The 22995-nt window shown below is 46.3% G+C and overlaps 1 long non-coding RNA gene across 1 annotated transcript; it reads left to right on the forward strand.

Annotated features, from left to right (window-relative positions):
* The first annotated feature begins 752 nt into the window (after positions 1-752).
* LOC119384595 (uncharacterized) lies at positions 753-18743 on the forward strand. The gene is made up of 3 exons (XR_005181907.2): positions 753-845; positions 8872-8945; positions 18418-18743. It is a non-coding gene; the product is annotated as an uncharacterized LOC119384595 (long non-coding RNA).
* Positions 18744-22995: the final 4252 nt, after the last annotated feature.

The following is a 22995-nucleotide window of genomic DNA, read 5'->3' on the forward strand; positions in this document are numbered from 1 at the left end:
GCTATCAACAATATCATACTTTTGGCGATGGCAAAATATTTTTATTTCTTTTTGAAGCAATGCGATAAGAGGAGGTGATCCCTAGCTGCAATGTGAAACTTCCGTTGTGGGAGCACAGCTACCGAAAGGTCAAGGTATCAGCTGTCGGCTCGTTTTAGTTTTCCCTTTGCGTGTGCATGCGTGTTTGTACATAGCCTCTTGGTTTGTACAACGATCAAATGAGCGATAATCGGCTCCGGTTTGTTGCATGCGATGCCTGCCTGCTACATGTAGCCCATTGAGCCGTTATTGTGCTGCCGGCACGGTTAAATCTGATCGTGAGCGTGTCTGTCTGTCTGGACCCGTGCCACTCCTTGCGCAGGCAGTGTTCGATCGCGACGCATAGCAAGCTGGACGAAATCGACGACACTTACAAAATCGTCATTTTAAACGCGCGAAAGCAATGCAATACGCCCGTGCAATTGAATGCTGTATGTTCTGTGTTTGTTGCAACTGCAATTCGTAAATATTTTCGTGTGTTACAGAATTTCATTAATATATTGCAGGTTGGCATGCAGCTAAATCGCTGCAACAAAAATAATTGACGCTGAGCAATATAACTTAGAAGGATTGATTGTTGGGCGAGTTGGTAATTCATGATGAATGCAAATTGCGCGAAAAAACGTAAGACTAGACGAAGAAGGCTACGGCAATGCGCTTGTGCCGTAGCCTTCTTCGTCTAGTCTTACGTTTTTTCGCGCAATTTGCATTCAGCTGAGCAATGGCACCTCAGCACGAAAATGCAGATTCATAACCAGACATCAGCAGTTCTACGGATGTTCTCTTTTTCGGCAACGGAGGCATTGGTTGGTATGCTTTTACATGGGCTTCTTTTCCTCTTTATAAAGCAGTGGCCAGTTCTGGGAGCTAACTTATGGGTCACTGTGACCATAGGGGGGGGGGGGGGAGGAATGTTTGTCGCAGCGCACCTCTCCCCCCTACTAAGTCAAAGTATGGGGCTGACTTTGCCACTGCTCCCCTGGGTGACTAGGGGTGGAATTCTCCCCCCCCCCCCCTCCGTGTGCACGCCTATGGCTTTGACTACGTTTCTATATGTGTAACAACAAGAAAAAAATGTGGGAACTCAACTGTATATCTTTCTGGATAATTGTGTCATGCATACTACTGTGTCACACCATATTAAACTACAAAAACAAAATTTGGTGCATAGCAGATGCAGATAGGTGTGTGCGTCAGCATTTAAAAAACTTGGTGGATGTGTTTAAAACTTACTGTGCAGCTTTTTTTTAGTCACGATAATATTGCAAAACTGTGCTTGATTCAAATATATTGCATGATTAAAAAGCATTCAAAAAAAGATATGGCTGATCCCTCCGTCATAGGAATCGGTAAAACACGAAAGTGTAACGTGCCTTCACAGAAGTTGTGCTTATCGTGTAGTGATATATGAGAGCTTCTACAATGCCTATTGGTTGAAGGTAAACATTAGACAGAAGTCTGTCTGGTTGGGTAAGTAAACTGAGATAACTGATATTTATTCTCCAACCAAAGTTACGAAGACACGTAAAAACCCGACGTTTCGGAACCAGCTCGGTTCCTTCCTCAGGGGGGACTGCGGCGGCTTGGCAGCGGCCTCTTTAAGGCACTCTCGCGGCGGTTAACGACCCCACGCATTACCGAGGAGCGTAGCCCATGCGCATACACCGGGGGGAGAGTTCCGAGTGAACGGTTGATATTTTGAGTGGTCCTCTGTATATGCCACGACTCCAGTAGTAACCTCCTCCTCCACTTGGTTTCACTTTCGAGGATGGCGGTTCCGTTGAAGTCTATTCTGTGGTCAAACGTCTCTGCGTGCTCGGCGACGGCGCTGCGTTCTTTGTTGAGTTTACGGACGTCGTTGACGTGTATCCTAATCCGTTCGGGGAAGTTTTTGGTCTCGCCGATGTATGACGAGGGGCAGTCGGCACACGGTATTTTGTAAACGACGCCGGGCGCCCTGTCTTTTGTTGGTCGGTCTTTCGGGCGGGGAAGGAAGCGGCCTCTCACCCGGAATACCCCAACTCATGTCCGCGACTCCAGCCATTTCGTGCAGCTAGCATCAGAGGTGAGCATCGACGAAGACGAGAGCCTGGTCTCGTTCGACGTCGTATCTTTGTTCACCAATGTACCGGTACCCTTATCTGTATCCTGTGCCCGTGCTGCTCTTGAGGGTGACGATGGCTTGAGTCAAAGGACCCCACTCACTGTTGACGAACTCTGCCGTCTACTGGAATTCTGCCTGTCCAGCACGTATTTTTCCTACAAAGGAACAATCTTCAGGCAAAACAGTGGAACCGCAATGGGAGCCTCCATCTCCGTCACAATGGCAAACCTGACCATGGAACATATAGAAAGGGAAGCACTTGGCTCCTTCTCGCCGCGACCCAAGCTCTTTCTTCGCTACGTGGACGATTGCTTTTGTGTCGTGAAGACATCTGAAATTGAAAACTTCAGACTGCACCTAAATTCCGTTCACCCAGCCATACAGTTCACGGTCGAGTGTGAACGCGACCGCACCCTGCCCTTTCTCGACGTCCAGGTGGCAAGAAGGGGCAGTGACTTGGAGTTCTCCGTTTACAGGAAGCCGACGCACACCGGCCGGTACCTTCAATACGATTCGTCCCATCCCTCCACCCACAAGGCCTCCGTTGTGTCCACATTACTTCAGAGAGCCAAAAAGATATGTTCCACTGACACGGAACGCCGGAAAGAAGAGGCCCGCGTAATTGCGGACCTCAGAAAAAACGGTTATCCCAGAAATTTCATTCGATCCGTCGCCCGCCGCGCAGAGAAAAAGAGGTTAGGCGACTCCCAGCCAGCATTGACGAACAGCTCTCCAAAACGCGTGTCGGTCCCATACGTCCAGGGAGCCAGCGAGGCGTTGGCTCGGATTTTTAGGAAAGAAGGCGTGCACATCGCGCACGTGCCTTCATGCACGCTGGGCCGCTTCCTTCCCCGCCCGAAAGACCGACCAACAAAAGACAGGGCGCCCGGCGTCGTTTACAAAATACCGTGTGCCGACTGCCCCTCGTCATACATCGGCGAGACCAAAAACTTCCCCGAACGGATTAGGCAACACGTCAACGACGTCCGTAAACTCAACAAAGAACGCAGCGCCGTCGCCGAGCACGCAGAGACGTTTGACCACAGAATAGACTTCAACGGAACCGCCATCCTCGAAAGTGAAACCAAGTGGAGGAGGAGGTTACTACTGGAGTCGTGGCATATACAGAGGACCACTCAAAATATCAACCGTTCACTCGGAACTCTCCCCCCGGTGTATGCGCATGGGCTACGCTCCTCGGTAATGCGTGGGGTCGTTAACCGCCGCGAGAGTGCCTTAAAGAGGCCGCTGCCAAGCCGCCGCAGTCCCCCCTGAGGAAGGAACCGAGCTGGTTCCGAAACGTCGGGTTTTTACGTGTCTTCGTAACTTTGGTTGGAGAATAAATATCAGTTATCTCAATGCCTATTGGTGTTTTGCAGCTATAGCACCGTTTGACTTCGATGCCCCCATGTTGACGCCTAGTGGCATGTCTCCATCGCGACGACTAACGCCCATGATCATGATTAAACCGTTGTGGTAGCTGAAGTTGTGAACATATACTTGGAATCAGCGAATCGTGAATCGCGCGTAAAGATGACATCAACAAGCTCATAATCAACGCTGGTACCCGATATGCACTTCTTCAAAACGTCGTCAATTAAGGAGAGAAGCGGCAGTGTGTGCTTACTAGTAATGTGTTACCGACGCCTGTGTTCATGCATACACTACCACACTGCGCTTCAGCAACACAGGAGGCAGAGGTTCATCGCTTGAGCCACAAACGCGTGCGTCCCGCTGGCCTCTGTCTCGCTCCACCAAGGCACGACATTCTCCCGTCGAAATCATGTCCTTTTTGCAAGGCGTATTGCAGCAGTTTTGTTAGCCGGTGCTCTCGCCGGCACACGCTAATACCATAGAATAAAGAACCAGTTTAGAGAAGGGAAACTGTAGCCTTGACAACGGTACGAAAGATAAGCAGCGGTAGCGCATGGAACTACCGAAGGCACCCAAGAGATGGCGCTGCGTAAACAGGAAACGGAAAGCAAATTTTTTTTTTTTTTTGCGTAGAAAAATGCAAATGGCTGCCTTTTTTAGTACCGGGTGCGTATGCGCATACGCGGGTGCCTCGGCTGGTTTTTTATTCTATCCTTTTTAAACAGAAGTGGACGAAAGAGGCCGGGACTCGTGTACGGCTACGGAGGTCTCGTTATCTTTCGCAAGCTTGTTTTGAGCGCGTCGATACGCCCAGCAGCACGCCAAAGCGCCCTTCGGAACGCAGTACCTGTGCGTACGAAGGTTACATGGAGCCGAAAGGCATACATTGGCAACTGGCACCAGTAAGAACAATTCACGAGTGAGTAGAAGGAACGATAATCTTTATTGACAGTGAGCAAGCGGTAAAAGGCCCTTGTTCAGACATCGTGAGCTCGTAAACGACTAGCCTTCGCGGTACTTCAAAGAGACGAAACAAATTAGATGACGTTTGTTGCCGGTTCCACCGTCAGCTAGCGCTCACAATAACCAACTTGTATTGTAGGGCAGGCGTAAAGCATCAGCATTTTTTTTGCTACAGTTTCAGTACTTGCTTTCAACGAGTACGCCTGAAGACCCCCGGGTTTGTTGTTATTACAACATATTGCGGTCAGACTGAGAATACCAAGCAGGTTCACGCAAAGAAATCACATTATAGTGGATGCCTACAGAATGGCAGAAAACATGAGCATTTTAACACGTGATACCGATGAAATAACCCATAAATGAGATATATGCAAGGCCTCAAAGAGGTGCAGAAACACAGAGAAGGGAGAAACGATTTCCTATCCCGGTCATTCTCTTATTGTGCCATCGCCACTGGAAAGTAGGCTTCATCAACAGTCTGGCCAAGTCGTGCTCATGCCATCGCATAATTCACTCGTTCATTTGAGCCCACCAGACCTTGCAAGTGCAAGTGAAATAGCAGCTTTGTCCAATCGTGTTAGCATACAACTCAAAAGCGAGAACAGTGACGTGTGGTATGTTAACGAGGTCACAAAGCAGAAAGAAAGACGCTGAGCTTGAAAGTACGTGTACCTGCCATCGTCGAGGAACCTGTGGAAACTGACGCCTTCGCTGGTATCGCAGCTCCTGCGGCACCATACAGTAGCACACCGACTGCCCACCATAATTGCAATATGATTACATAGGTGAAATAAAGTTTCATGCGTATTTTAGACAACATTAACGATAGAACTCGCAAGAAAACGGGGAGCAACAAACCAGCTGCCAACCATCGGACGATAACTGCGCATATTCTGCGCGTTATCTGCGGCACCCGAGACGCAGCGGCGCACTTTTTGCGCTTCGTCACTGGTCACAGCGACGGTCCGCTTGCTCGCTACCGCGCGCCGGCCGTCAGCGGTGAGCGACAAGGCAGAGATGTTTTCAATCACTAAACAACAAATTTACTCATCATTCAAACATTACTTTCAGTTACACAAGAAAAAGCACTTTTATGCGGCAATGATAGCTGTATTTCTCTTAAATATTGCTTTTATTACGGCGCCTCTGGCGGATTTTTTGGCGTCGCCGAGGGCAGATTTGAACGGAGCCACTATGGTTTGTTTTTTAGCTGCGACGGGGTCGATTTTTTCGCCCCCCTTCGGCGGTGGCTGGAACTTGAGACTTTCCGAGGCCTGCTAATACTAAGCGGGAGGCAAAGAACGTAACTGCGTCTAGGTTTCATCGGCGACGCCAGCGCGGCCAGTGTCACTCGCTGGTTACGAGACGCTTTAACCATGGCCTCTGATATCGCACACGGAATCTCGGAGTAAGCGCTAGTAAATGTCGATCGCGACGCATTACTTCTTTTCACGTCTCACAGACGGCGGCACCGCCCCGCTCTGCCCCGCCTACCTACGCCGCCAACAGAGAGCACCGTGCGAAAGAGGATGTGTGAAAGATATAAGGCGCGTTCGTGGAGTGTCCGTCATCTGGCAAGTTGGTTTAGTCGGTTGAGCGTCGGGCGCTTACCGTCGCGTCCGCAACGTCGTGGGTTCGACTCCCAGCGGCGGAAATTTGTCTTGGTTTTTATTGCGATAGCAATTCTATGGACAGTCTCGGCTGGATTTTGCCGTCGCCGTCGTCATGCACCGTATATGTATAAGTATGTATATATATATAAAGGCCCCGAAGAAAAATAACTCAGAAAAATGCTTCCGAAGCGCGGAATCGAACCAGGGACCCCTTGCTCCGCAGCGAGCGGCGCTATCCACTACGCCACGAAACGCAGATCCTCTACGCAGCTAACGGCGAGCGTTATATATACACCATTTAGCGCTGGACGGACTCAGAGACAGAAGGCGATAATAAGCGTTTCTTCATTACCAGCGAGGTGGCGCTAGGAGCCCGACGGGCGCATTTAAAAGTCGTCGGCGAGCTCGCTCGCTTCTTATATTTGCGCATGGGAGAAGCTTGCCCTTCCGCTGTCTGCTCGCGCGGTTTTCTCGTGGCGCGGGGTTAAGGAATGTTTCACGCTTTCACCGTGCTGTCCGCGCTCATGTTACGACGCGTACGAATGTCACTCGAGCTCAGGGACGCCGCTAAACGAACAAACAGAAGATGAGCGCGAACTATCAAGTGTCACAGCTCGACACTTGAAGCACGCTAGTTTCCTTCGCTGCTTCGGCCGCCTTTGCAACAGAAGCGCTGTTCAAACTGAGAGTATCCATTGGCGAGCCTGACTTCGTATAGCATTAGTTCCTTGCTATCGCATTCATTGCTTCGCCCTTGCGGCGAAACTGTGACTTTTTTCTTTCTCACCCGTTGGCGTCCATTTTATCAACGTCATAACCGTGACGGAAGTACTTGGTGGACCCCGGCATAAAACACTTTCGTGTTAATAAGGAGTGACTGTCACCAGCGCTTTTATTGGCTCATTCATGGCTCTGCTTTTTTCAATATATATTGTAAGCACCATGTGCAGCTTGAGCGCACTGTTCCAGATTAAGAAGAAGCAGAAGAGTTGGGAAAGTATCATGTAGTGGTGCCCGGTAAATTGGTATCTTTTGCATGATGTTTTGGGATCTGTAGCACTTCAATCATGTAACAATAAGCTCATAGCTTATTTTTCCTTATATTGCTTCATCACATGTGCAGCTTTGCAGAATTCAATTAATTGTCTCAACAGTTCAACATATTTCTTTCAAGGACATCTGCACTTAGTAGAGGAAGTGTTCAGCTTCGAGCTGAACCTAGTATAAGGACATTTGCTTACAGCTCTATAGCGTTAAGACAAATAGCCACTATATAAAGAGAAGAAAGCAATAACAAGTTCACTAAAATGTTTTTGTGCTTAACAGTTTGCATATGAATTGTTAAACCATATACTACGAGAGTACAATTCTTAGCATGTGATGTGGTACGGCTATTCAGTATTTATCCTGAGCAACTCTAAAATTTTGACATTTTCCTCATTGGCACTTCAAAAATTTCTGTAGGACTGCCAAGACATAGCTTGAAGAAGATGTTATGGCACCCCTCTGTGGAGAAAAAAGATTAGAACTTGGTGACTGCTAGAGTATGCTAACTGTGGATGTAAGAACAGTATTTCGCTTTTATTCTGGACGGTGTACGACCTCTGTATGGACACCTTTTAGAGGGCATAAAAGACATTGCAGACTTTGCAGAGCTTGTTGAATTTGTCCATACGTTTTCCAATAAATAACTCCATTGTAGATTCGTTTGGCAGTGCATTATGGGTTGTAGCTTGTAGAAGCTTGTAGAAAAATGTTGCTAATATGAATTAGTTAACCTGTTTGCTCTAAAAAAGCATAACCGTATATGTTTTAGCATCTGTAAACAGAAGAGGAGTGGAGATTGAACATAAGGAAAGTGAAAGGGGTGTCAGCATTGTGACTGCTCCAGTTAGTATGGATCTACAGTGTAACGTCAAATAACGCAGGAGGGACTGAATAGAAATAGCTGCATATGCGTTTGTCATGGTTATCTTTCCGTCTTACATCCGTTCTGTGCTACCCAAAGTTGTCCGCAAGATTTGTATTTAAATGCAAAATGCCTTCTCTGAGCATAGAACTCCATGTGTTTTTGGAAACATTTCGGCGCGCACACAAAAGACGAAATGTTTCCAAGAATGTCCTCAAACCAACTCGCCCAGCTCTCCATACTATTACATTCCATGTGTTTGCAGTATAGATAAGCAGAAGGGGAACAGGCCACAGAAATAGGGAAAACAAAGTTAATTACTGCAGCTTTTTTTTTAATTTCAATTGTGCAAATGCTAAAGAAAAGGAATGTGAAGTGGAGAAAAAGATAGCTTACTGCCTTTAGAAGTCTTGGATGCGCCTTCCACATAATGCATGTGTTGAAACTTATGCATCTGAGCAAGCGCAGCAGAACAAACACAAGAGAAAGAGACATGTAGCCAGGACAGTGTTGCTCTACCCTTTCAGCTATGGCAGCATCAGCCGTCTTCTCGTCCACTTCCCTTTGTACTTGTGTATGTGTTAGGTCCTTCACTGCACGTGTTAGCCATTACCACTTGTGGCAGAGGGTGGCACACCTTCCTCACTGCAGCATGAATGTGGCAAGCAAACTTCAATCTAGTTCAATGTGCACTCCTGCCACCATGGCCATGAGTGGCACAGGCTAGCATTCCTAAAGTGAGACGAGTTAACCTTCGTCTGCTAAATTGCAAACCTTTGTTCCTTACTGTGGATGCTATTAGTACAAATCTTTAAAGCATATTTGAATGAAATGTTTGCTGGTAATATTGCATTGCATTTTTTAGGCAGGAGGTGTTGTTGTGCCTGTGCTGAATTTTGTGGAGATGCATTGCAAGGATGACTTTGGCACTTTAATTACACAGGTGAGTAAAAAAGTTTTAGAACTGCGAGTGCAAATGATTTTCTAGATGACTGTTGTTGTGAAACGCGTGAGAAAAAAATATATGAGAAAGTGAATAACACCAACTTTTAAATGAATTTGTAAAGGAAAATGCTTTTTACTCGCAGTTGCTGTTAACTCCAAAAACCACAGTGCAAGCCTATCAAAAAGTAGCACACTTCAAGCTGCGGCATTGCACCTTTAACGAAATATAAACTCTGGAAAAAATGCAATTCTTTAAAGTAAATTTCTGTCCTCTCGTATGTTTTTTCATTCAACGTATCCTGTAATCCAACCATGCAGTCACCAATTACTGAAGTTTTGGTGAAGTGTTCTGGTTGCATGTGATTTGAACGGTTATTAAAGGTTTAGGTTATAGAGATCAGTGTCATGGCAATAATTTACTATTTTCCCCAAGTCGTACTGTATGAACTGCAGCCCTGATGTATGCACCTTATTTTACTGTATAGCCGTTGCATAACAGGCATTTTCTTGTATGTACTTCTAAATAATGAAGTTGCAGGTATGTGATTTTCTGAATAGGGAAGGAGCAGGTCTGAAAGCACGTAATCAAAGGATAATAATAATATCTAGGATTTAACGTCCCAAAACAACCATGTGATTATGAGGGACGCCGTAGTCGAGGGCTCTGGAAATTTCGACCACCTGGGGTTCTTTAATGTGCGCTAGAGCTGTGCACGGGCCGTATTTCCGAGCCCGAGCCCGGCCCGGGCCCGCTGACTTTGTCGAAGGCCCGCCCGAGCCCGACGGCAAAGTGCTGCGAGCCCGCCCGGCCCGGCCCGACGTACGAAAACACAATCCCGGGCCCGGCCCGGCCCGGCCGCGAGTTTGTAATATACAGAGCGCTCAACGCATGGCAACGGCAGCGGCGCGCTATTGGCTGCGCGCACACAGGGACGCCGCTGCGGAGTTCCCCCTAGCAACGGCCGCGCCGCGCTCTCCTTCTCGGGGTGCCTTCCGCGGGAATTTTAAACGGTGAACGCGGCCGCTGGGCCCCGTAGAATTTTCGTCGCCGCTTGTGAAGTGCTACTGCTCTCGCGTTGACCGAATACGCCGTCGTCGCCGTATGGTTCGACTGTGCTTTGTGCATTTTGTTTTGTTATAACGGTGAACACGTTCGCCCATGAACATTTGTGTTGTCGCCACTGTCTTTTGTGCCTTGGCGCTGCAGCAAGACGCGATCGGCCGTTGTGTTCCACTGTGCGTTTCTTTTTTTTATTTTTTTAACAGTGAACACGCTCGCCCTTGAATATCTGTGCTGTCTGCTGTGTCTTTTGAGCCATCGCGTTGTCGCAAGGCATAATAGGTGATCGCCGTGGGTTCGAGTGTGCCTTGTGTTTTTTTTTTTATTATTTTTTTTCGCGGCTGTGTAGAAGATTACGGCTTGAAGACAAACACATCGTGGGTTCTAGACTTCGTGAAGTCAACATCAAGCTGTGAAAGGTAATACAAAAATGGTGTTTCATAACTTCAAAAATAACTTGCGGAATCTTCTGTGGTAATTTAACTTCATGCTTTGGGGATAATGTCCGATGATCAGCCGTTCTCAATTAGGTCGTATTATGTGTGCGCTTGGCCCCCCCTTATACGCGGCGTAAGCGGTTCGGGTGAAACAAAATCGAAAAAGTGCCGCAGCCACATAAGTAATTGTGTTCTAGTTATTTTCATATCTTATGGCGTAGGTATTATAGGATGGGAAAATAATGAGAGCAATCAGAGCGCAATGTGAACCAGATCTACATTATGGTTGGATCTCACGAAAGTATTCCACAAACCTGCACATTTCACTTAGGTCACCAACTTAAAACCTAGGAGAAATATCATACAATTACATCCGATACTTCCTAACAAATAGGAAGGTTACCTTTAACATGGGGGAACTCGAGTCTGAGGTGAGGGGCATGGACAGTTCAGTTACACCTCAGGGCTCCATGATATTGCTCATGCTCTTAATCTCATTATGACAGGTTTGTCAGAAAAACGTGAAGACATCGAAGGAATCAATCGCTCCGTATACACGGATGATGTTGCCATATGGATCTCGGAAGGCAGTGATGGGTAAATAGAACAGAAGTTACAGGAAGTGGTAGATAAAGTGGAAGTCTACCTCACAGGCACTAGGCTTGAATTTTCACCAGAGAAATCAGAACTTTACAGGCCCATACTTAACAGGAGATGGCCCAAGAGATACATGAAGGAGAGAGAGTGCGAGGAGATACAGACTTGCACGAAAAGGTCCCCATCATTGAACAAGTTAGGGTCCTTGTACACAACATTGAGTCGAAGCGAACTAACAGCAATACTCTTATAAAAATAGTGACTAAGGTCACTAAGGCAACTGGCTGATCAGGAGAATCACAAACAAGTATATCACGGAATGGAGGAGGCTAGCATTCTTAGGCTTAATTGGAACAAGACAGAAAAGGACAAAATCAATATTTTCGTAAGGAAAGCTTTCAAGCAGGCCCTAGGCTTGCCTGAAAGCACCAGCATAGAGAGATTAACGCACCTGGGCATGCATAACACCTTAGAAGGATTGACTGAAGCTCAGTTGGAAAGAACTGACAGCACCGCGACTGACAGAATATAGTTAAATTACAAACAATAACCAGCAAGGACCCAAGGTTGCATCGGCCAGAGATTGGGAGCCAGATTGACATTGCAAATTTACTAAAAAAGAAATACAAACAAAGTTCAATTAGGGCAGTAGAACGAGCACAGTTAATACGATCTAAGTGAGACGGCTCAAGTGCACACATAATACGACCTCATTGAGACGGCTCATCATTGGACATTATCCCCAAAGCATGAATTTAAATCACCACAGAAGATGCCGCAAGTTAATTTTGAAGTTATGAAACACGATTTTTGTATTACCTTTCACACCTTGCTGTTGACTTCACGAAGTCTACAACCCACGATGTGTTTGTCTTCAAGCCGTAATCTTTTACACAGCTGCAGGCGTCTTGTTCATCAGTGATGTTCGCCCGAACCACGTCGCGAGTTTGTAATATGCAGAGCGCTCAACGCATGGCAACGGCAGCGGCACGTCAACGTCAGGCGATGAACTGTCATTGTCTTCAACGCATTCGATCGCGCGGCGCGCCGGCGTCTCACATGCGCTGCTTTCCGTGGTCATAGCCGTACAACACCGGCGTTGCAGGGCTGCAAAATGCGTTGGCAAGATCAGCCGCGAAAAAAAGAATAATAAGAAAACACAAGGCACACTCGAACCCACGGTGATCACGTCTTGCGACAACGCGAGATCACAAGAAACACTGGCGACAACACATATATTCACGTGAAAGCGTGTTCAGCGTTAAAAAAATAAACAAAAGCAATCAGTCCAACACAACAACGATTATGTCTTGCGACAACACGATGGCTCAAAAGACACAGCAGACAGCACAGATATTCAAGGGCGAGCGTGTTCACTGTTAAAAAAATAAAAAAAAACAAACGCACAGTAGAACACAACGGCCGACCGCGTCTTGCTGCAGCGCCAAGGCACAAAAGACAGTGGCGACAACACAAATGTTCATGGGCGAACGTGTTCACCGTTATAACAAAACAAAATGCACAAAGCACAGTCGAACCATACGGCGACGACGGCGTATTAGGTCAACGCGAGAGCAGTAGCACTTCACAAGCGGCGACGAAAATTCTACGGGGCCCAGCGGCCGCGTTCACCGTTTAAAATTCCCGCGGAAGGCACCCCGAGAAGGAGAGCGCGGCGCGGCCGTTGCTAGGCGGAACTCTGCAGCGGCGTCCCTGTGTGCGCGCAGCCAATAGCGCGCCGCTGCCGTTTCCATGCGTTGAGCGATCTGCATATTACAAACTCGCGGCCCGGCCCGGATTTTTGAAGGTTCGCTGCGAAAACGAAAAATCGTTTTCCGGTAATTCGGCATTTTATTGAGCATATCGAATATGACCAAACGACACACGACGAACAGTCTCTATTACACAGATTACAAACTGTCGTGCAAAGCAGCAAGCAGTCCCACGATTGCGGCTTCAACGAAGTGCGGCGCTTTTGGTTTATGTAGCCCGCCGAACTGAAGTTGCGTTCGCTGCTTGCACTCGTCGCCGAAATTGCTAATATCTTTTTTGCCAGCCTGGCAAGCTTGGGATATCTCTGCAGCTTGTTTTTCCAGAAGACTAAAACTTCAGATGGACAGGCGGAGGATTCCATAGAGAGATAATCGGAGAGCTCCCCTTTTGTTTAAAGTAGCGAATTGAAAGGAAAAGCAGTAAAGGGCGGTCTATATTTCGGGCTTGAGTCGGTAAAGGGCGGTCAATTTTCTATATTTCGGGCTTGAGTCGGGCTTTGCGCCGGGCCCGAGCCCGGCCCGATAAAACTCCAAGTAGCCCGAGCCCGGCCCGGGCCCGAGGTGGAAATGCGTCGGCCCGCCCGAGCCCGGCCCGCGGGCCGGGTCGGGCTCGGGCTTTCGGGCTACCCGGAGCCCGTGCACACCTCTAATGTGCGCCTAAATATAAGTACACGAGCGTTAAACATTTTCGCCGCCATCGAAAAATGCGGCATGAAAGTAGGGCACATACAAAAGTTCCGTTGCACTAATTGATCATATACTGATCTGTTTTTATGGCATAATATATATATATATATATATATATATATATATATATATATATATATATATATATATATATGTGTGTGTGTGTGTGTGTGTGTGTGTGTGTGTGTGTGTGTGTGTGTGTGTGTGTGTGTGTGTGTGTGTGTGTGTGTGTGTGTGACGCTATGAATAGGACACGTCCAGCGGCACAGACGCCATACTTTTATTCCATTCACGCGCCACCTCTTCCTCGTCGGCTTCTCCTGCCATGGCTTCATGTGTCACACGATTCCCCCTCCCCCCGAAAGAGTGCGCGAGGTACTAACAAAAGTGAACGAGGAGTCTTATACGAGAAAATCAGGCCAATGGTTCCATGTCCCTAATGAGTTCAATGACCTCGCCTTTAGAACACGGTTCAGCAGTCCGGTGATAACCAGCACAGCTCTGGTGGGCGAGGCTGGCTGTTCCACAGCAGATGACATGGGCTTCCCCGGCGCCTTGATGCTAAGGAAAACACCGCTTGAGCTCCCGTGAAAAACGAAAACGGCTGGGAGAGCTTGTAGCATCGGCAGGTCAGATGTCGTAGGCGTTGAGGTCTTTGTCGTGGCTTGTACACGCTGTTTGCCTCTCGTTTGCGTATTCGTTGACCGAAGCTGATGGAGCGATGTCTGTGTTCTTGACGAGAAGAAGGGGTGGTTTCTTGCTTCCGTCGTCGTTGACTGTGGTTTTGTCGCAGTTGTCTTGATCTGTGGCGCGGAAAGCGTCCTTGATGACGCTTCTTAATGCGGAGGTGTCTCAGATGTTGAAATTGTCGTCGGTTTCGTTGGTGTCTCTTTTGGCGACCTTCTTTATGCCCCAAGTGTTCTTTAGATGTAGTTTGTTTGTCGTTGTCCTTGTTCGAGTACCCGTTGTTGTATCTGGGGTTCTTCGAGCTTCTTCTTTTGGCATTGCTGTTGTTGCGGGACTGGATGAGGTGGGCTTCTTGGAGTAAGATGAGTCTGGTTTTCTTTGCAAGTTGATGTGATCAGCAAACAGTCGGTACTCGGTGGTCTACTGTAAGGCTTGTCTGGCAATGGAAGTAGTGTGCCAGAATCATCAGCAATCTTCCCAGGGTGTTCTGAGATGCCGTTCATTGTGGATGTTTCAGTCTGTTGGCAACGTGCAGGGTTTGGTGAATTCGAAACTTCTGTATTGCTTTGACTCTCAGGTGGGTGATCACTGGACGCTACAGCAGCAGCCATGACTTCACCAGGTTTCGATTGCGAATGTAGGTACGATAGCGTGCTATGAGCATTATGAGCAACTGAAGCACCACTTGATGCAAAACCAGGTGGTGCGGCACGTATGCGATGCGAAGAATCAGCTGCATTGGGTGGTTCAATAACGCCTGGAGTCCTATGGTGCAGTGAACAGGTAGAAAATTCCGATTTCTTTGCCGATGGGAAACCTGACGGTAGGTTCGGTCTTTTGGGAAAAGGGTCTGGATGCCTTTTGGATGCTTTACCTTGTCTGCTTGGAATTGTAAATTCCTATTCGGTGTTCGAATGTGTGAGGAATATTCGGAAGATTCATAATATGGTACAATCGTCGACAATTTTCTCACATGAGGTCTTGTTTGGCAAATGTGCTTGCTGCGGGAAAAGTTCTCGTTACTGTGATGAGCGAGTTGAAAAGCCTCCAGCTGGTGGGTTTTGGACAAGTCTTCATCGCACTCTTTAAATCGAATGATCATTTCTTCTTTGATTTTTTTCCAAGACTCGTTGTTTTGGAAGATGTGTGTGAAGTAAAAGCGGAAGGCCTCACCGGTGACGTAGTCGTTGAAGTTTTTGACCCTCTCCCGTTCTGACCATGATGCAGCGGTAGCGTGGACCTCGAAAAGGTGGAACCAGTCCTCTACGGGTCCATCGTCCGCCGATCCAGCCTACTTCGGGATGTCGAGGTCTGCCGATGATGCTGCCATGAAGCTGGTCACTGTATGCAGCGATGATCGGCACAGGTGGTCTGTATGTGGTCAGGGCGTCTTGTTGGGAACGTTGGTGATGCGTGGCTGATGAAGTGGCTGCCAGGTCTTCATCCTGTCTACTTGTGTGACGCTATGAATAGGACACGTCCAGTGGCACAGACGCCATACTTACGCGCCACCTCTTCCTCGTCGGCTTCTCCTGCCATGGCTTCATGTGTCACACACACACACACACACACACACACACACACACACACACACACACACACACACACACACACACACACACACACACACACACACACACACACACACACACACACATATATATATGTATGTATGTATGTATGTATGTATATATGTATATCAAAATGCTGATTTGGGTAGCCCCAAATATGCAGGAAGAGGGTATCTGATTATGGTAGGTATAGACAAGTATGCTATTTCATTGTCTGTTGATGAAGGTGGTGGTACGTCAGTTTTGCTACTCTGCGAGCTTCGTTCATCTCAAGTCATTTTGGTTCCTGTTTTTATGCTATTTACTTCACAATGTTCCAGTATTCAGGCTCACAACAGCACTGCTTCCAGTGTTTAAATTATCAACTGCTTATTTTGTGCTTAGGAAGCCTTTCATTGAAACGTTAGCTTGTGTAGCCTGAATATGCTTTTCCTTTAACTCTAGATGAAGTAGGACTGAGGTTTCTTATTGCATACAGCGTTTGTTCGTTTACTCATTTATTTGCATTGCAGCCAAGTGGCACAGACATACTGAGGTAGAGCACCCTCTTTGAATGAATTAATTTAGCATCAAAAGACTGATACTGTGTAGTTAAAACTACAGTATTCACACATTGAACTATGTGCTTCAATTTATGAGAAAACGGGGCAATGGGAAGTACTGCAAGGGGGTCTTGCATAATGCTTTCGCTTTCTGTTCCTTAATTGTTTCCTTGATTGGTAGTATTTGTGCTTTCCAAAGGCATGTGGGCAAAACTGATGGATGTCTGAGAATTTTTTTCTTGATTTGCAAATTCATTAAATATGCAAGTCCACGTAATCTCGCTTCATTGTTTTTGATGGTCGTAACAAGGACTTTAGCCCCAATTCTGGCTGTTGTATTGGGCATGCATGCTAGTGAATATTTAAGTTATAAGCTTCAAAAAGATTGGTGTCTTTCAGCGGTGAAACTGTTTGTAAACGGGTCAGGTAGTTTTTGAAGTTTCTTTTAACACGAAAGTGTTTTATGCCGGGGTCCACCAAGTACTTCCGTCACAGTTATGACGATGATAAAATGGACGCCAACGGGTGAGAAAGAAAAAAACTAAGAAAAAGATCCGCCGCTGGGAATGGAACCCACGATCTTGCGGCCGCGACGGTAAGCGCCCGATGTTCAACCGACTAAGCCAACTTGGCAGGTGACGGACATTCCACGAACGCGCCTTATATCTATCTTTCCCACATCCTCTTTCGCACGGTGCTCTCTGTCGGCGATGTAGGTAGGCGGGACGGAGTGGGGCGGTGTCGCCGTCTGTGAGATGTGAAAAGTAACGCGTCACCATCGACACTTACTAGCGCTTACTCCGAGATTGTGCGCGATATCGGAGGTCATGGTTAAAGGGACACTAAAGAGAAACAATGAATTGGTTTAGATTGATAAAGTGTGCTCGGAGAACTCTTGTGTAGTTTATTTCACCACCATAGGTTTATTATTAGAGGAGAAAACCAAGTTCAAAGTTTCATTTTTTAATTTCGCGCCGAACTTTGTAATTCGTGGCGTAGAAGATTTCAAAGAGCATTTAACGTATTTTGGCGCCACTGGCTCGACGAAATTTCCACAAACTCGTTATGTCAAGTCTCTGGCCCCCTCAGAGGACAAGGTACTTCGATTTAATCGATTAGGAACTGCGTACGCCCAAGCAGGCGCCGTCAAAAATATGTGATGTCACGACAAATGGTGCGGGAATTCCAAGGTGGCGTCGCCACCTGTATTTTCTTTTTGCGCATTTTCTCGCTTATTAAGCGTCTTAGCGCAGAAAGCGTTGTGTTTTTGGTATCGTGGAAGACTACTTTACTAATGCGAGAAAAATCGTTTTGCTCTTTAGTGTATCTTTATGGCGTCTCGATACCAGCGAGGGACACTGGCTGCGCTGGCGTCGCCGAGGCACCCTAGACGCAGTTACGTTCTTTGCCTTTCGCTTCGTGTCAGCGTGCGCCGGCTCATCGCAGTGGTGCAGCTTCCACATGCATCAACGGGATTTCTCTGCCGCCGACTGCTTCGATTGCGAGAGCACCGACTAACAAAACTGCTGCAATACGCGTTGAAAAAAAGGACACGATTTGGACGGGCGAATGTCGTGCTTTGGTGGAGCGAGACAGAGGCGAGCGGGACGCACGCGTTTGCGGCTCAAGCTACGAACCTCTGCCTCCCATATTGCTGAAGCGCAGTGTGGTAGTGTATGCATGAACACAGGCGTCGGTAACACATTACTAATAAGCGCACATCGTGCCGCTTCTACCCTTAATTGACGACGTTTTGAAGAAGTGCATATCGGGTACCAGTGTTGATTATGAGCTTGTTGATGTCATCTTCACGCGCGATTCACGATTCGCTGATTCCAAATATATGCTCACAACTTCAGTTACCACAACGGTTTAATCATGACCATGGACGTTAGTCGTCGCGATGGAGACATGCCACTAGGCGTCAACATGGGTGCATCCACGTCGAACGATGCTATAGCTGCCAAACACCAAAATACATTGTAGAAGCTCTCAGATATATCACTACACGATAAGCAGAACTTCTGTGAAGACACGTTCACTTTCGTGTTATAGCGATTCCTATGACGGAGGGATCAGCCATGTTTTTTTACCATTCTGTATCTTTTTTTCCCCAGCTACTACTAGAGTTTGATCGCCTTTTCAAAGGGAACCTGATTACTAGCCGTGGAGAGAGGCTGCAAGCAGCTTGGATGCACTACTTCAAACTTTGGAGATGAAGAGGAGGCAGCGTTTACAGAAGTGGGATCCGGTAACTACACATTTTTACAATGAAGCTATTGGGGAGTACACGAATGGTTTTTGTGTGGCGATGGTGATGGCCAGTGGCGGCTATGGCATGGTCATGTTTAAATGAGAAGATCAAAAACACTTTCTACTTTAGAACCATGAATTTTCTTTGAAACATAATTATCAATGGTTGGGTGTGTCCAGAAAAAAATAAACATGATGTGCGAATCACCATTCCTGATTTTGATGAAATATATTCTGGGCACAGGTTTTAGACACAACAATGATTTCAAAGTGAGTTATGAGAAAAAAAATTTTGTTCGCTTAAAGAAAACATACAAATTTTGGCTTAAGAAACTTTCCTGCCAATTTCACAACTTCGGAACGTTGAGCGCACCTAGCAAAAACAAAAATCAATGAGTCTTGGTCACAATATTTCTTATTCCAAAGAACAAGTGAAATTCAAGCTTATGAGTATTTTGGGCCCCTTTCCTGTTGAACGACGTCTGATGAAAAAATAAGTATCGCAAGCATTGTGAACTGCATAAAATACCTGATTTCAGAAATTTATTGCTGTAGACAAGTGAAGCTGAGGATAATAAAACTCTACGTATTGACTTTCATAATTGCGCTTTCTTTTAATAAAGTTTCCGTGGTTCTCGCACACACTTTCTTTAAATTGTGCGTAAACTTGTGTGGCTTCAAAAAACGCTGAAGTTTGAAAGCACTTTTCTCTGAAAGGCCATTTTTGTTTATATAAGCATGACTGATTCAAGTTTGAGACGTCTACCATTCTGTGTAAAAAATAATGCAGTGAGTTGCTAACAAGTTATAATGCATCAAATGTGATCTGCTAAGCCTAGCTGCGACGCCATTATTTATTTATATGCTGCAAATTGGATACAATATTAATGAGAACTAACAGACAATAATGCCAAGGAAAGTATAGGGGATGTTATTTGTAGTAAGTGAAACCTCAGTGATACGATCACGGCTCATACGAATTTCGGGGTGATACGAATATTTCGGTGGTCCCAGCTAAGGCCCATTGTCCTGCAATGTAATGGAGTACGGTTGTTGCGAACCGGTTTTCACCGAGCAACGTTTGATACGAACGTACGCTACAGCCCAAGTACGAAGAGGTGGTGTATGCGCTGTTGCGGAAGACGCGCCAAGCACGAGCGAGTGAGGGAACGCAAGCGTGGGCATGCGCGCCGCACCGCCAAATCGTCAGACTCACGGTGTAAGAAAAACACTTTTCTTACGGTCAGAATAAATCTTCAGAGACGCGTCACGGCCTCCGAGATTGTGTGCGCGAATCTTTGAGGCTCTTATGTGCCTTCGTGTGCCTTTGCGTTTAGATTACAGAGGACATTAGTGCATTCTTCAAAGGTATACTGCGCTAAAAGGAACAAGGACACAGAAAAAGGGCGGACAACACATGCGCAGTGTTGTCTCCCCTTTTTCTGTGTCCTTGTTCCTTTTAGCGCAGTATACCTTTGAAGAATGAACATCAACCAACTAGCCCAACTTGCTGCTCTGTGACATTAGTGCCATGCTTCTTCTTTTTTTCTAACGCGTCGACGCGGGTCGCTGTCGTTGTACTGTGTTTACACGTGCCTGCCTCGTGCATCAGACATCCTATGAAAGGTTGACGAGGACCGAAAGAAGGCGAGGACGGTCTTGGCCAAGGAGTCAGACCTCACAACGTCAACATGAGCGACCGTTGACGTCGCACTTGTGCGGGCACGGCCGCAAATCTCCCTAAAAACATCCCTAACACCTCCACGATTAGAAAATCATAAGACAGGACCGTGGTTCTGTAATTTTGTGGCCTTTATCAATAGCGTCAAAGCACTTCTTTGGTTACTATCGCTGCAGTACTCGAGTGTAATGCAAAAAAAGCATACTAAAATTTGGAAGGGTCTACTGCTGTCGCGCGTCACAACGCACCTGGTTCATTAGTTAAATACGCTTGTATGGGCCGCATGTTTACGAGTGCTGGTACAATTGCTTGCATCTAAAAACTTAACTGACAATCATTCAAGGTTCTTCCTTACGTTGCTGCGGCCCTGAAAAACAATAAATGAAACTGTACGCCAGCTTTCTTTTGTCGCATGCTGATATTCCACGCTTTCTGGTGATACGAAATTCGGATGATACAAATAATTTTGGTTGTCCAGTGAAATTCGTATCACCGAGGTTTCACTCTATTTAGGATATAAATGTGAAGAAAGTAAAGTGGACGAAAAGATAACTTGCCGCCGGCAGGGACCGAACCTGCGACCTTCGAATAACTCGTCCGATGCTCCATCACTCAGCTACGACGGCGGTCATCCTCTCGTCCACTTTTTTGGGGTATATATGTGTTTTGGAGTATATAAATTGGATACAAGTTAGTTGTTCAAAATAATTGTGCGCATTGTACTCACGAAGCATCTGTTCCAAAACAACAAATACGCAGCCAGGTTGCATAGTGTGGCAGCCTTTGTCTTGTGATCAGCCACTTGGGAAACTTGAGAAAACCCGTAATGATGACCATTCCAGGCTGCAGGTGCTCACATCACTGCCGCTTCGATTGCAGGTAAGCTCAACTTGTGTCTGAGGGCAATGCTCAGTGAGTGAATGAGATCAGAAATTGATCACTGTGGACAGTAAAAGCTGCTAATTGCCAATATTTGCCCATATCATGCAATGAGAACTGTGCCGTTAGTGAGCGGTCAGCGGCTTCAGTGCTGCGCTCATGTGTCCTTCCTCTCTCCTGAGGGTCTAAAAATAATTAGCTGCACTCTATCCGAAACTTCTGCTCTGCTTCTCTTACCAGAACAGTGGTTTCAGCCGGGTGTCAACAGAAATCTGTACAAGTTACTTGCCTAAGCAAAATACTGCTGATACAATATTGTATTTTTGTGTGTATGCAGGCATGATATTGTCACGAAGTCGTGACGTGGACGAAGACCGCAGGCGACGTGTCCGATATGAAAGTCTTTATTCGGCCGAACTTGTGGCCGATAAACAGGAAGGTAATTTACAGCAATACACACTGTATGCACTGATAGCGGCGAACAGAGCGTCGACCGTCGATCAACTGACAAGCGGTGAAGCGCGTCGGCATTTAAACATGTGCCATCGAATATTCCAGCGTTATCGCTGGCTGTCGTGCAAATTCTGGGAAAAGCTCGAGTGTGCCCGTCTTGCGCACAATCTTAACAAAACGATCTACAATGATCGCGAAGGTTCTCGAACAATGAGGCGCGGTTCGCGCTGAGCATTGCTGACAGCCTTTGTGGCCGAAAACCGAATACAGCAAAAGCGATAAAGGAACGCGCGTGGCAATATTCATACAAGCCGCTTGTTTACCACGACATTTTGCACCTTTTGACATAACAGCAGAGGAAGGAATACATGCGTACTGTGCTGAATGCACTCACTGCAAGGGTACTGGCAGAGTTTTAGTTGCGTAATATTGAACTTGTTGGCAACACACAGCTTATACTTTTCACAGTGATACACTTACGTCATTCGCCCTCTCAGAGTCGTTTTCATGCACAAGTGGAGCTCGCCTGCAGCCTCGAGCGGCCGTCGCTACGGGTCGTCCACTCAAGTTTGTCTAGTGGCTGATCCCAAGACAAAGCTTGCAGCACTACGCAACTTGGAACAGGTGTTTTGTGATTATGTCACATACATTTACGCTGAACAACTTGCATCCAATTTGCAGCACATAACTAATGGAGCGGCCACTAGGCCGTGTGGTCGCATTCGGTGCATTATATCTTGTTAGCAACTCAAACGATGCATCGTTCTTCTTTTTATGCAGAATGATAAACAGTGTCCTGAACTTGGATCAGAGAGATCTTTTTTTAAATAAATGGCTTTTTGAAATAGCTATTCTAAAATTTTGGTGGTTTTAGTAAATCACATAAATATAATGGTGTGCACGAAAACCACAAAAGCTATTTGAAATACAGCGCAAATATGAATATCAATTTGTACTGTGTTTTATTGTCCTCAGTTTAACTTGTTTTTAACTGCTTTTAACTGTCTTTAACTGCCTTAAACTGCCTTTGGATGGCAGTTGTCAGCCTGTTCCCTGCCTATTTCCTCTGTGTCTTCGCGTTTTCTATGTATTAAAACCAAATAAATCAATAAATAAATGTCTACAACAATAAATCGGCCGTGTCAGCCACATTTCGATGGATACGAAATGCTACAATCCCATGCACATTGATTTAATTGCATGTTAAACACCAGGTGATCAAAATTTCCGAAGCACTCCACTACAACATCATATCGTGGTCTTGGAACGTAAAACCCCAAGAATTATTATAACTGCAATAAATTCCTGAAATAGTGGTATTTTTTGTCGTTTACCATGTTTGTGATATTTTTCCTTAAACACCCATCAACACAATAAAGAAATAAAATACTCACAAAATAGAATTTTAGTTCTTTGAAGTAACTATAGG

The sequence above is a fragment of the Rhipicephalus sanguineus genome, chromosome 1 (assembly GCF_013339695.2).
Source record: "Rhipicephalus sanguineus isolate Rsan-2018 chromosome 1, BIME_Rsan_1.4, whole genome shotgun sequence".
NCBI classification, from domain to species: domain Eukaryota; kingdom Metazoa; phylum Arthropoda; class Arachnida; order Ixodida; family Ixodidae; genus Rhipicephalus; species Rhipicephalus sanguineus.